Source organism: Rana temporaria, chromosome 1, assembly GCF_905171775.1.
Source record: "Rana temporaria chromosome 1, aRanTem1.1, whole genome shotgun sequence".
NCBI classification, from domain to species: Eukaryota; Metazoa; Chordata; class Amphibia; order Anura; family Ranidae; genus Rana; species Rana temporaria.
The window spans coordinates 18,336,788-18,350,915 of record NC_053489.1 but is presented as its reverse complement, the minus strand read 5'-3'; positions in this window follow the sequence as shown (position 1 = coordinate 18,350,915).

Sequence of the window (14,128 nt, the reverse complement as noted above, 5' to 3'; positions counted from 1 at the left end):
AGGTATACTAACACCCCCCAACCCTGAACTGGCGATACTGAACTTGGGAATCGAAGGTTTCCCCCCAGATTTTCGAATCGTAGTCACACACATCCTGCTAGCGGCCAGACTGCTACTGACTAGGAATTGGAAATCACACACAGTACCAAATGTTTCTGAGGTCCTAGAAACCACCAGAAGCAACTACGTTTTTGAATCTCTATTAGCAAACAGAGAAGGCAGGAGAGCGAAATTTGATACCCAGTGGAGGCCCTGGACTGACTGGTTCAAAGTGCAGTGAACGGGTGAATTTGAAATGTCTTCCTCATGCCATGTTCCTTTTGATATGTTCTAAACTACTACCTATATAAGAATATAATTACAATGTTCCCACGAGTGTCCATCTCAACCCCCCCCCCCACTTCTCCCCATCCCCATCCTCCTCCTTCCCCCCCCCCCATTCCCTCTCCTCTCTCCTTCACTCCCTTCCCCCTCTCCCCCCCCCCTGACTCTCTTTCGCACCACTTGTTCTCCCCCCATTGTACTCCTTCATGTATTCCTCTGAGTATGATACGAGGGTGGGGACTCATGTACCACGTACCCCTACCCTGCCTTAATTGATGTCGCACTGTGAATGTCTTAACCATACTCATATGTTCTACTCTGATTTAATCTGCTTATCTTTGGAGTTGTTAATGTTGTTTAACCTTCCCGGATGTTTCATGGGAATACATGTGAGTGTTTTCTACTTTTGTACTCTGAAAATTCCTCTCAATAAAAACTATTGTACGAAAAAAAAAAAATGCAGCATGTTCGAATTTTTTTTTTGTCGTTTTTCAGAAGCCGAAAAACGATGTGAAGCCCACACGCGATGATTTTAAATAACGTTTTTAAAAAATGTCATTTTTTTACATGCCGAAAACGACCGTGTGTACACAGCATTACAGAGGAGGTCTAGTACTAGAATTATTGCTCTCGCTCTAATGCACGCGGCAATACCTCACATGTGTGGTTTGAACGGCGTTTACATATGTGGGTGAGACTTATGTGCGCATTCGCTTCTGAGCGCAAGCTACTAGGGACAGGGGCGTTTTCATTTTTTATTTTTTTTGCGTAATGTTTTTTTTTTAGTTTTGCACTTTTTTTACCTTGTTTTTTGTGATCACTTTTATTCCTATTAAAAGGAACGTAAACACATCTTGTAATAGGAATAGTGTGTGACAGGTCCTATTTATGGAGAGAGGCATGGTCAACAAGACCCCACATCTCTCTTCCAGGCTGGAAAGCATGATATCGGGGTAACAAAAATACTGATCTCATGCTTTCAGCCACAATTGCAGCTTTATGTTTATGTTTTTAAATCTCTACGCTCCTCATTCGGCGGCGGACGATTAGTTCTCCAAGCCTCCGATGGCACGGGAGAGCCCAGAGAAGCACCGGATGGCGGTGGGAGGGGAGATGTCCCCTCCCGCCGCCTGTAAGAACAATCAAGCAGTGTGTGTCCCTTAGGGTGGGACTAGGGTTGCCACCTCATCCCTTTAAAACCGAACACATATTAATTACACAGGTTCTGTGGCTAATTAAGGTGGTAATTAGACTCATTTGGTGCCTTACCTGCATTAAATTAGCCTTAGAACCTGTGTAATTCATATGTGTTCGTTTTTAAAGGGATGAGGTGGCAACCCTGGGTGGGACCTGGGTCCCCATACCCGGATTTTTTCTTTTTTTCATCAACAAAATTGAAAAAATACGTGAAACAATTCAGCAAGAAAAAAAAAACTTCAAGCCTCACCCCTACAAATCAAAATGAAAATATTAATACAAATACTCTTCAATCAACAAAATTTACACTGAAGCCAATTTCCATCGATACCACTAAAAATATCATCGGAAGCCTGCGAGACAGTAAATCGCCTAATGACATCATACCCACAAAACTGCTGAAAGAATGTGCCGATATCTTGGCACCCACAACCATGCACCTTATAAACCAATCATTTAAGGAAGGCATGGTGCCGACCTCCCTAAAACAAGGCATAATCAAACCCATTCTAAAAAAAAACAACCTTGACCCAAAAGACCCAAACCACCGTCGACCTATAACCGGCCTCAACGTCTTCTCCAAGGTTATTGAGAAAGCAGTAGTACAACAGCTACAACACCATTTAGACACCCACAAACTACTGGACCCACTTCAATCAGGTTTCCATCCAGGTCACGGGACAGAAACAGCACTTCTCAAAATATGGAATGACAATATCGAAGCAGAAGATGAAGGAGAATCATGTCTTCTGATACTGCTGGACCTTAGTGCGGCCTTTGACACTGTAGACCACAAAATGTTGCTGACTCGCCTCACAGAAGTATCTAGAGTTGCAGACTCGAATGTACCCTGGTTCTCAACATTCCTGGAAAATCGATCCCAGACAGTGAAACTAGGACCTGTCACTTCTGAAGCATGTACCGTGTCATGTGGAGTCCCTCAAGGGTCACCCCTGTCGCCCTTACTATTCAACATTTATCTCCGTCCACGCCTCAAAATTATAAGTAACCAGGACCTACTCTACCATTCCTACGCTGACGACACTCAACTTTACTTTCGTATCAGCAACAAAAAGGACCAATACCCCCAATATTTATGTGAAAAAATAAAATACCCCAATTGCGTTTTTCGATCAACTAACCAAAATCTACTACAAATCCCCAAGGCCCGTTACAAGACCAAAGGAGAACAAAGATTTGCAGTCCAAGGACCTTGACTGTGGAATGTGTTACCAACCAATATCCGAACGGAAGTAAATCACCAAGCCTTCAGGAAAAAACTCAAGACCCCCCTATTCTGAAGGCTAAATAGAAGGAAATTGATAACAATTGCCTTGAGGCGATTCAGTTCGCATTTGTAGCGCTGCACAAGTTATTCACTCACTCACCCATTTTAAGGCCAATAACTAGAAAATAAGCCAGTCAAGTGGGGACTAGCAAAATTAACAAGTCAATTCCCATAGACTGCAATGGTATGTATGGTATAACTTTTGCCCATGTTAGGCTCTTTGTTTGCCCACCCGGACCAGGGGGTGTTTGTCCCATCTCTAATTTTTTAGCATGCTGGATGATGTGATTCATTTTGGACAGGGATTTGCCTTATTTTCTGCTAGTTGCATTTCTGTTGATCTGAGCATGCTCAGGGACTTAGATTTTTTGATGTTGCTTTTTGTGTGTGAACAGCACTTGGATGTTTCTGGGCATACTCATAGAGCGTATTTTTTTGGTTAGTAATTTAACCACTTAAGCCCCGGACCAATATGCTGCTAAATGCCCAAAGGCGTTTTTACAATTCGGCATTGCGTCGCTTTAACAGACAATTGCGCGCTCGTGTGACGTGGTTCCCAAACAAAATTGACGTCATTTTTTCCCCACAAATAGAGCTTTCTTTTGGTGGTATTTGATCACCTCTGCGGTTTTTATTTTTTGCGCTATAAACAAAAATAGAGCGACAATTTTGAAAAAAATGCATTATATTTTTACTTTTTGCTGTAATAAATATCCCCCAAAAACATATATAACATTTTTTCTTCCCCTCAGTTTAGGCCTATACATTATCTTCTACCTATTTTTGGTAAAAAAATCACAATAAGCGTTTATCGATTGGTTTGCGCAAAATTTATAGCGTTTACAAAATAGGGGATATTTTTATTGCATTTTTTTTTTTTACTACTAATGGCGGCGATCAGCGATTTTTTTTTTCATGACTGCGACATTATGGCGGACACTTAGGCCAATTTTGACACATTTTTGGGACCATTGTCATTTTCACAGCAAAAAATGCATTTAAATTGCATTCTTTATTGTGAAAATGACAGTTGCAGTGTGTGTTTACAACAGTAGGGGGTGTGGCTGTAGGTCTGACGTCATCGATTGTGTCTCCCCTATAAAAGGGATCACTCGATCGATACGCCGCCACAGTGAAGCACGGGGAAGCCATGTTTACATACAGCTCTCCCCGTTCTTCAGCTGCGGGGAGCGATTGCGACGGAGAGGCTATAAACGAATAGCCGCGCCGTCATCCCGGATCGCTCCCCGAGGGAATCCGCCCGCCGCACGCAGCGGGGGGGGGGGTCCCCATCAGACCCCCCACCTGCTAGAAGGCAAGGACGTATATATACGCCCATCTGCCTGTCCGTGCCATTTTGCGGACGTAAATAGTCGTGCGGCGGGCGTTAAGTGGTCAAGGACATCCTTAACAGGTGTACTCAACTTTAAAGTTCAGTCTCTACATTGGGTGAACTTGCGTTTTGTGTGTTTCATGGGCTGTGCATGTGTTTTCAATTGCCTCATTAGCACACAAGCCTATGTTATATAAAGCTTGCATATAGCAGTCTTTAAGGCCCCTTTCAGACTGGGGCGGGAGCTGCGGTGGCGGTATAACGCCGCTAAAAATAGCGGCGCTATACCGCCGGAATTGCCGCGGGTATCAGCCGCTAGCGGTGCGGTATTAACCCCCGCTAGCGGCCGATAAAGAGTTAATACCGCCCGCAATGCGCCTCTATAGAGGCGCATTGCGGGCGGTATTGCCGCGGTTCCCATTGTTTTCAATGGGAAGGAGCGGTGAAGGAGCGGTATACATGCCGCTCCTCTCACCGCTCCAAAGATGCTGCTGACAGGAGATTTTTTTGTATCCCGCCAGCGCATCGCCTCAGTGTGAAAGCCCTCGGGCTTTCACATTGAGTCTGCAGTGCAGGAGTTTTTCAGGCGGGATAGCAGCGCTATTTTTAGCGCTTTACCGCCTGAAAAACTCCTCAATGTGAAAGGGGCCTTACTCTCCCTGAAAAGAGGCCAGATTGTTTGTGTGGGGGTCGGCCAGAGTACAGTATATTTGGGTGTCCTTATTGAATGTCTATTTTTTTGTTGCATTTTATTTATGTCTTTGCAAAACAGATATGTTTTTGATCCAGGGTTTTTTGACTGGTTTATTATTTATTTTGGGTGGGGCTATCTTCGCCTTAAAAATTTGGTGAGGTTGTCAATGTATGTTGTTTTTAGGGTGTTCACTTTGATGTAATTTTCTGTGCTACATTATTTTGCTAAATCTTTCTCAAGAAGTTGTGACTAATTAATGTTTCAATAATTAATAGATGTCTGTTTATGGGTGCAGTCCTTTTATCTAATGTTAATTTTCATTGCATAAACCATATTCTGTTTAGTGCCTCAAATGAACCTATGTTTTTTTTTTTTTTTTTTTATTATTATTTATGTATTTTTGTTTGTTTTTGTTTTCCTTGCTCTTTTTTCAAAGTCCTCTTTTGTTGACCAATAAAATAACTTTCAAATTTTGATGTTTGTTTTTTTCATGCTACAGATTTTGACTGTTGCTGCTGAAATAGGCTGATTGGCCTAACAAAACAAAACAGGTATGATTTTTGTCTCTAAGTTCCTTTTCTGGTGCGTTCATGATAGCATATGCATGGATAGTCACTAGGAAAGGAAAAATATAGAGCGGTAAGTATTTTTTTTTCCTTTTTACTGCAGTGGTTCTCAGCCTCAGTCCTCAAGTCCTTGACAGGACATGTTTTGTGGATTTATCTTATCTAGAATTGCTGTCCAAACTACTAAGCCATTGACTGTCCTTTAAAGCACATGTGCAAGATGAAGGAAAACCTGCAAACATGGCCTGTTGGGGGGGGGGGGGGGGGGGTTGTTGGACAGGCTTGAAGTGCTGATTTACAGCACTGTGCTTAAATATAGCTCAAGGCAATCCCATTCTAATTGTGGGTGTTTGAGGGAAACCAAGTGAGTGTTAGAACCCCTGCTTGTGTTTTTTTTGGTTGGGCTTTGTGTCCCCTTTCTTAAAATTGGCTTCACTTCCTGTCACACAGCTGAACAGGAAGTGAGAGTAAAAGCCCACCAATGTCTTTTCTTGGGGACACACAGGTCAATCTAACTAGTGTCCCCATTAAGCAAATTGCACTCCAGCACTGCTGTGTACACCCCAAATGATTAGGTCGTTTTTGGTTTAGTAAAGGCAAAGCCACTCTGCAGTACAAGCGTAGTCGCTGAAAATCAGAGAGGAAGCACTGATGATTTTTAACATCCAATCATGTAGAAGCAAAGAATTTTTTTTTGTTATTTTCTTACTTGCTTGTCCACCTCAATCTCCAGCAATTGCACTTGTAGTGCAAAGTGGATTTGCCTTTAGTAAATGGACCCCAAAGTCCAAGATCCCTAATAATTTGGGGTGTACACAGCAAAATGCTAGAGTGCAATTTACATAATGGGAAACTAGATTGATCTGTGTGTCCCCAAGAAAAGACATTAGTAGGGTTTTACCCTCACTTCCTGTTTGGCTATGTGACAGGAAGTGAATGAATTTGAAGTAGAAAGTGACAAAATTTGGGGGTGCAGACATTCCCAAAAAAAATTGCAGACTTTGAATCCCTCTGCACTCTAGCCCCAAGTAACGAGAAGAAAGGATTTCATTTAGTTTACATTTACAAAGACACATTCCTCAGATCAACTGTGATTAGGGTTGCCACCTCATCCCTTTAAAAATGAACACATATTAATTACACAGGTTCTGGGGCTAATTTAATGCAGATAAGGCACCAAGTGAGTTTAATTACCAAATTAATCAGCCACAGAACCTGTGTAATTAATATGTGTTCATTTTTAAAGGGATGCGGTGGCAACCCTAACTGTGATGCATGTCAATGGCCCTTTTAGCCATTGTTTAATAGAAAACACCAGTTGCCTTTCACTAGAAACATTTGTTAGTCCAATCCTGAAAAATCTGCATCTGCTTTACTATCACTTTCCCTAAAAATTGGGGTCCTGCACGTAGATGCGCGACCACCGTGTATTGGATATGCGCATATGTGGTTCTCGGAAAGCAGTGCACAGGACATCACGCCCCTACAGGAAGTTGCTTGTACTGCTGCTAAGGTCTCTGAGGAAGGGATGATACTTATGTGCAAATGAAGAAAATTGTTTATTTAACATTGGGTGGTGCTTGTGGGGGTCCCTAACACACATTCCTACATATTAGAAACGCTGTATCCTGGCCTATTGGCATGGTTATATTTTCTTAGTTCTCTCAATAGAATTATCAGAAATTTGTGCTTAAAGTAGAACTATAATCAACACTTTTTTTTTTGTTTTCATTTTGGATAGAGTGAGGGAGGGAGGGTTATAGCCCCTGACAGTTTATTTTGTACCATCCCTGTCCAATTGCGGAGATTTGCCTTCACTTCCTGCCCCATAGCCAAACAGGAAGTGAGCGAAAAACTATGCAAATTAGGGGAATCCAATGCCCCCCCTCCCAGGGCCCTCAGAACTGGTGTGTCCCCCCCCGAGAAATTATGTACGGTCTTAAAAAAACAGGGTGTGGCCTTGACAAGAAGGAGTGGGTATTTTTTCAATTAGGAGGTGCAGAAGTTTAGTCCGGCCTAGGACAGAACAAAACCTAAATATACTACTGTATGTTAGGGCTTATTTTGTCAGGATCCGATTTACAGCATGTTTTTAGATTGTGGGAGGAAACCCACGCAGGCACCAGGAGAACATGCAAACTCCAGGCAGATGGTGTCACGGGCGGGATTCTAACCAGCGACCATTTTTGTTGCTAGGTGAAAGCGCTATCCACTACACCACTGTGCTGAACGAACATGTATCTAGAGATGTAGGTTCTTGTGTCCACTTGTGAAAATACAAGTTGGTCATGGCTATGGATGAGCCAAACCCCCCCCCCCCCCGGTAGAGATGAGCTGTATGTTTGACTCAAACATCGGCGAACATCGAACAATTTGGGGTTTCGCGGCAAATTCGAAAAGCTGCGGAAACACCCTTTAACCACTAAAGGACCGCCTAACGCCGATATACGTCGGCAGAATGGCATGGCTGGGCACAACCATGTACCCGTATGCGATTCCTTAAGCCCAGCAGTGGGGTCGCAACCCTGGTCCGAAGCTCCGTGACCACGCGCACAGGACCCGCAGACCCGATCGCCGCCGGTGTCCCGTGAAAGGTCACCGGAGCTCATTGTTATTGATCGTCTGTTACCTGATATAGGGAAGGACGATCAATGATGTCACACATCCAGCCCCGCCCCCCTACAGTTATAAACACATAGGAGGTCACACTTAACCCCTACAGTGCCCCCTAGTGGTAAACTCCTAAACTGCAATTGTCATTTTCACAGTAAACAATGCATTTTTATAGCATTTTTTGCTGTGAAAATGACAATGGTCCCAAAAATGTGTCAAAATTGTCTGATGTGTCCGCCATAATGTCGCAGTCATGAAAAAAATCGCTGATCGCCGCCATTAGTAGTAAAAAAAATGTTTTTATATATTTTTGGGGGATATTGGGGGTTATTTATTATAGCAAAATGGAAAAAATATTGTTTTTTTTTTCAAAATTTACGCTCTATTTTTATTTATAGCGCAAAAAATAAAAACTGCAGAGGTGATCAAATACCACCAAAAGAAAGCTCTATTTGTGGGGAAAAAAAGGACGCAAATTTTGTTTGGGAGCCACGCCGCACAATTGTCAGTTAAAGCGATGCATAAGAACGATCATAGCGGCGGTTCCGCCGATTGATCGTTCTTACAGGCGGCGGGAGGGGACATCCCCCTCCTGCCACCATCCGGTGCTTCTCTGGGCTCTCCCATGCTATCAGAGGCCCGGAGAATGAATCGTCTGCCACCGAATGAGGAGCATAGAGATTTAAAAACCTTTACACAAACAAAGCCGCAATCGCGGCTGAAAGCATGAGATCAGTCAATTTTTTTTCCCGATCTCATGCTTTCCAGCCTGAAGGACAGATGTGGGGTCTTATTGACCCCGCCCCTCTCAATAAAGAGGACCTGTCACACACTATTCCTATTACAAGGGATGTTTATGTTCCTTGTGATAGGAATAAAAGTGATAAAAAAAAGGTAAAAAAAAGTGCAATAAAAAAAATAAGAATACAAAAAAAATTTAAACGCCCTGTCCCTAGTAGCTTGCGCTCAAAAGTGTACGCACACATAAGTCACGCCCACATATGTAAACGCCGTTCAAACCACACATGTGAGGTATTGCCGCATGCGTTAGAGCGAGAGCAATAATTCTAGCACTAGACCTCCTCTGTAAATCTAAACTGGTAACCTGTAAAAAAAATTCAAGCGTCGCCTATGGAAATTTGTAAGTCCCGAAGTTTGGTGCCATTCTATTAGTGTGTGCAATATTAAAGTGTGACAAGTTAGGTATCTATTGGGTGTAACATAATCTTTCCCCAAAAATTGGGCTAACTTTACTGTTTTGTTATTTTCTAATTCATGATTTTAAAAAAAAAAATTGCAAAAATAAAGGCGTTCGAAAAATTAATGCGCAAATACCGTTGGAGATAAAAAGTTGCAATGACCGCCACTTTATTCCCGAGGGTGTCTGCTAAAAAATATATATATTATGTTTGGGGGTTCTGAGTAATTTTCCAGAAACAAAAAATATCGGGCCAAATTCTCAAAAACGCCGCTAACTTAACTTTCAGCAGTTAAGTTACACTGACTTAAAATCTCTACCTAAGTGCCCGATCTTCAAAGCACTTACCTAGAAATTTCAGGCCGTGTAACTTAAGTGCCGCCGTCGCAAGGCGGTCCTCCTCTCCTGGGGGCGTTTAAAATTTAAATGAGGCGCGCTCCCGCGCCGGCCGTACTGCGCATGCGTGTGACGTCATTTTCCCGACGTGCAGCGCGCGGGCGGCTTTGAGAATTTCGACGGGACACTAAAGTTGCGACGGGTGAAAAAAAAGACGCGCCGGGAAAACAAATAATTATAAAAAAAATGACAGCGTCGCTCAGCATGCATTCCTGAGAGGGAGAACTCCATGCCAATTTTCAAAAAAAAAAACGGCATGGGTTCCCCCCCCCCCAGGAGCATACCAGGCCCTTAGGTCTGGTATGGGTTGTAAGGAGACCCCCCACGCCGTAAAATCGACGTAGGGGGTCCCCCTACAATCCATACCAGACCCGTATCCAAAGCACGCTACCCGGCCGGTCAGGAAGGGAGTGGGGACGAGCGAGCGCCCCCCCCCCTCCTGAGCCGTGCCAGGCCGCATGCCCTCAACATGGGGGGGTTGGGTGCTCTGGGGAAGGGGGGCGCACTGCGGTCCCCCCCAACCCAGAGCACCCTGTCCCCATGTTGATGAGGACAGGACCTCTTCCCGACAACCCTTGCCGTTGGTTGTCGGGGTCTGCGGGCGGGGGCTTATCGGAATCTGGGAGTCCCCTCAAATAAGGGGGCCCCCAGATACCGGCCCCCCACCCTAAGTGAATGGATATGGGGTACATTGTACCCCTATCCATTCACCTGGAGGCAAAAAGTAAAAGTTAATAAACACACAACACAAGGGTTTTTAAAATAATTTATTATTCTGCTCCGGATGCCCCCCCTGTCTTCTTTATTAGCTCTATTACCAGGGGGGGCTTCTTCTTCCACTCTCCGGGGGTCTTCTTCCACTCTCCGGGGGGGGTTTCTTCTTCCGCTCTCCGGGGGGGCTTCTCCGCTCTCCGGGGGTCTTCTTCCATCTTCTCCCCTCTTCCGCTGTTGACTCGGCGAACCCCGGTTCTTCTGCAGCTGTCCGGTGCCTTCTTCTTCAGCGCTGGCTGCCTGCTATCTTTGTGTGTTAGCTCAATTTCTAACAGGCAGCCGGCGCGGTCTTCTGTGACGTCAGGGTCTTCTCTTCTGTTCTTCTCCCCTCTTCCAATGTTGACTCGTCACCTCTTGTCACTGTAATGATGGAAGCGCGCCTTGCATCCCATTTATATAGGCATCACCGTCCCATCATGCTCCGGCAGGTACCCATGTGGTGGGTGCCTACCCACATGCACCCACCACGTGGGTACCTACCGGAGCATGATGGGACGGTGATGCCTATATAAATGGGATGCAAGGCACGCTTCCATCATTACAGCGACAAGAGGCGACGAGGCAACATCGGAAGAGGGGAGAAGAACAGAAGAGAAGACCCTGACGTCACAGAAGACCGCGCCGGCTGCCTGTTAGAAATTGAGCTAACACACAAAGATAGCAGGCAGCCAGCGCTGAAGAAGAAGGCACCGGACAGCTGCAGAAGAACCGGGGTTCGCCGAGTCAACAGCGGAAGAGGGGAGAAGATGGAAGAAGACCCCCGGAGAGCGGAGAAGCCCCCCCCCGGAGAGCGGAAGAAGACCCCCGGAGAGTGGAAGAAGACCCCCGGAGAGTGCAAGAAGAAGCCCCCCCTGGTAATAGAGCTAATAAAGAAGACAGGGGGGGCATCCGGAGCAGAATAATAAATTATTTTAAAAACCCTTGTGTTGTGTGTTTACTAACTTTTACTTTTTGCCTCCAGGTGAATGGATAGGGGTACGATGTACCCCATATCCATTCACTTAGGGTGGGGGGCCGGTATCTGGGGGCCCCCTTATTAAAGAGGGCTCCCAGATTCCGATAAGCCCCCGCCCGCAGACCCCGACAACCAACGGCAAGGGTTGTCGGGAAGAGGTCCTGTCCTCGTCAACATGGGGACAGGGTGCTCTGGGGTGGGGGGGCCCGCAGTGCGCCCCCCTGCCCCAGAGCACCCAACCCCCCCATGTTGAGGGCATGCGGCCTGGCACGGCTCAGGAGGGGGGGGGCGCTCGCTCGTCCCCACTCCCTTCCTGACCGGCCGGGTAGCGTGCTTTGGATACGGGTCTGGTATGGATTGTAGGGGGACCCCCTATGTCGATTTTTCGGCGTGGGGGGGTCTCCTTACAACCCATACCAGACCTAAGGGCCTGGTATGCTCCTGGGGGGGGAACCCATGCCGGTTTTGAATTTAAAAATTGCCGTGGAGTTCTCCCTCAGGAATGCATACCAAATGCCGTCGCTTGAATGGGCCTTTACAAGGTGTGACTAACTTTACACATTATAAAACCAGCCCTAGTTTTGCGCAAGCAAATTCGGAACTTACGCAGAAATCACAATGATGAAATGCTTTGAGAATCTGCTTAAGTCCTCATTTGCATACGCAAAGCTGAATTTCAATGAGAAATGCCCCCAGTGGCGGATGCGGTACTGCATCCTAAGATCTGACCGTGTAAGTGTCTTACACATGTCAGATTTTCTGCCTAACTTTGGAAAAAGCCTTTTGAGAATCGTTTCCAAAGTTAGGCACAGACTGAACAGCAGTTAAGTCTACGTATCTCTTTTGGGAATCAGGCCCATCATTTTTACATGAAGGAGAGAACTGCCAGAATAGGCGCGGTATGGAAGTGGTAAAGGTGAAACAATAAAAGTGAAATATTTCTTTAAATTTCATACCTGGGTGGTGTATAGTGTGCCTGTGAAGTAGTGCATGTTTCCCGTGCTTAGAACTGTCCCTGTACAAGATTTCTGAAGAAAAGAAAAAAAAGTAATTTAAAAGTACTCGTGGCTATAAAGAATACAGACATACAGTCATTGGTAAAAAAAAAAAAAAACGTGGGGGTCCCCCCAAATTCAATTGCCAGGCCCTTCAGATCTGGTATGGATATTAACCACTTCAGCCCCGGACCATATTGCTGGTCAAAGACCAGGCCACTTTTTGTGATTCGGCACTGTGTTGCTTTAACTGACAATTGCGCGGTCGTGCGACGTAGCTCCCAAACAAAATTGGCGTCCTTTTTTTCCCACAAATAGAGCTTTCTTTTTGTGGTATTTTATCACCTCTGCGGTTTTTAGTTTTTGCGCTATAAACAAAAATAGAGCGACAATTTAGAAAAAAATTAATATTTTTTACTTTTTTTTATAATAAATATCCTCCAAAAATATATATAAAAAATAAAAATTTTCCTCAGTTTAGGCCGATACGTATTCTTCTACTTATTTTCTGTAAAAAAAAATCGCAATAAGCGTTTATTGATTAGTTTGCGCAAAAGTTAAAGCGTTTACAAAATAGGGGATAGTTTTATGGCATTTTTATTAATATTTTTTTTTACTAGAAATGGCGGCGATCAGCGATTTTTATCGGTACTGCGACATTATGGCTGACACTTTGGACACTTTTGACACATTTTTGGGACCATTGGCATTTTTATAGCGATCAGTGCTATAAAAATGCATTGATTGCTATAAAAATGCCACTGGCAGGGAAGGGGTTAACACTAGGGGGCGAGGAAGGGGTTAAGTATGTTCCCTGGGTGTTTTCTAACTGAGGAAGGGGGGATTGGACTGACTTTGGGAAATGACTGATCGCTGTTCATACATTGTATGAACAGACAATCAGGCATTTCTCCCCCTGACAGGACCGGGAGCTGTGTGTTTACACACACAGCTCCCCATTCTCGCTCTGTAATGAGCGATCGCGGGTGCCCGGCAGTGATCGCGCCCGCCGGGCACGCGCGTTGGCGTCAGGGGCGAGCGTGTGTGCCCCTATTGGCTGCTCGGCGAGATGACGTAATATTACGTGATCTCGCCCAGCAGAGACGACCTGTCGCCGTAAAACTGCCGCGGCTGGTCGGCAAGCGGTTAAGGGGAACCCTGCCGTCAAATAAAAAAAAAATGACGTGGGGTTCCCCCCAAATATCCATACCAGGCCCTTCAGGGGCACGCAACCTGGCAGGCCGTAGGAAAAGAGGGTGGATGAGAGAGTCCTCCCCTCCTGAACCGTACCAGGCCACATGCCCTCAACATGGGGAGGATGATTTGGGGTCCCCCCCAAAGCTCCTTGTCCCCATGTTGATGGGGACAAGGGCCTCATCCCCATGGGGACCACTTGCCCGGTGGTTGTGGGGGTCTGTGGGCGGGGGGATTATCGGAATCTGGAAGATCCCTTTAACAAAGGGGACCCCCATATCCCGCCCACCCCTGTGTGAAATGGTAATAGGGTACCCAAAAAAGTGTCAAAAATGTAAAAAAAGACAATAGCTGGTTTTTGACAATTCCTTTATTAATGTCTTCTTTCCGCGCTTCTTCTCTCATCTTCTTCTTTTCTGCATTCGGGTTTCTTCCTCCATCTTGTTCTTCCTCTGCTTCTTCCTTCGGTCTTCTCATCCGCATCTTGCACCGGCTTCTTCTTCCCCGCTTGGTTCTCCGGACGACCCCCTTCCAATTGAAGTTCCCGCTGTGTGACGCTTCTGTTTTTCTGACAGTTCTTCTATAACTGAGGATGCGGCATCAC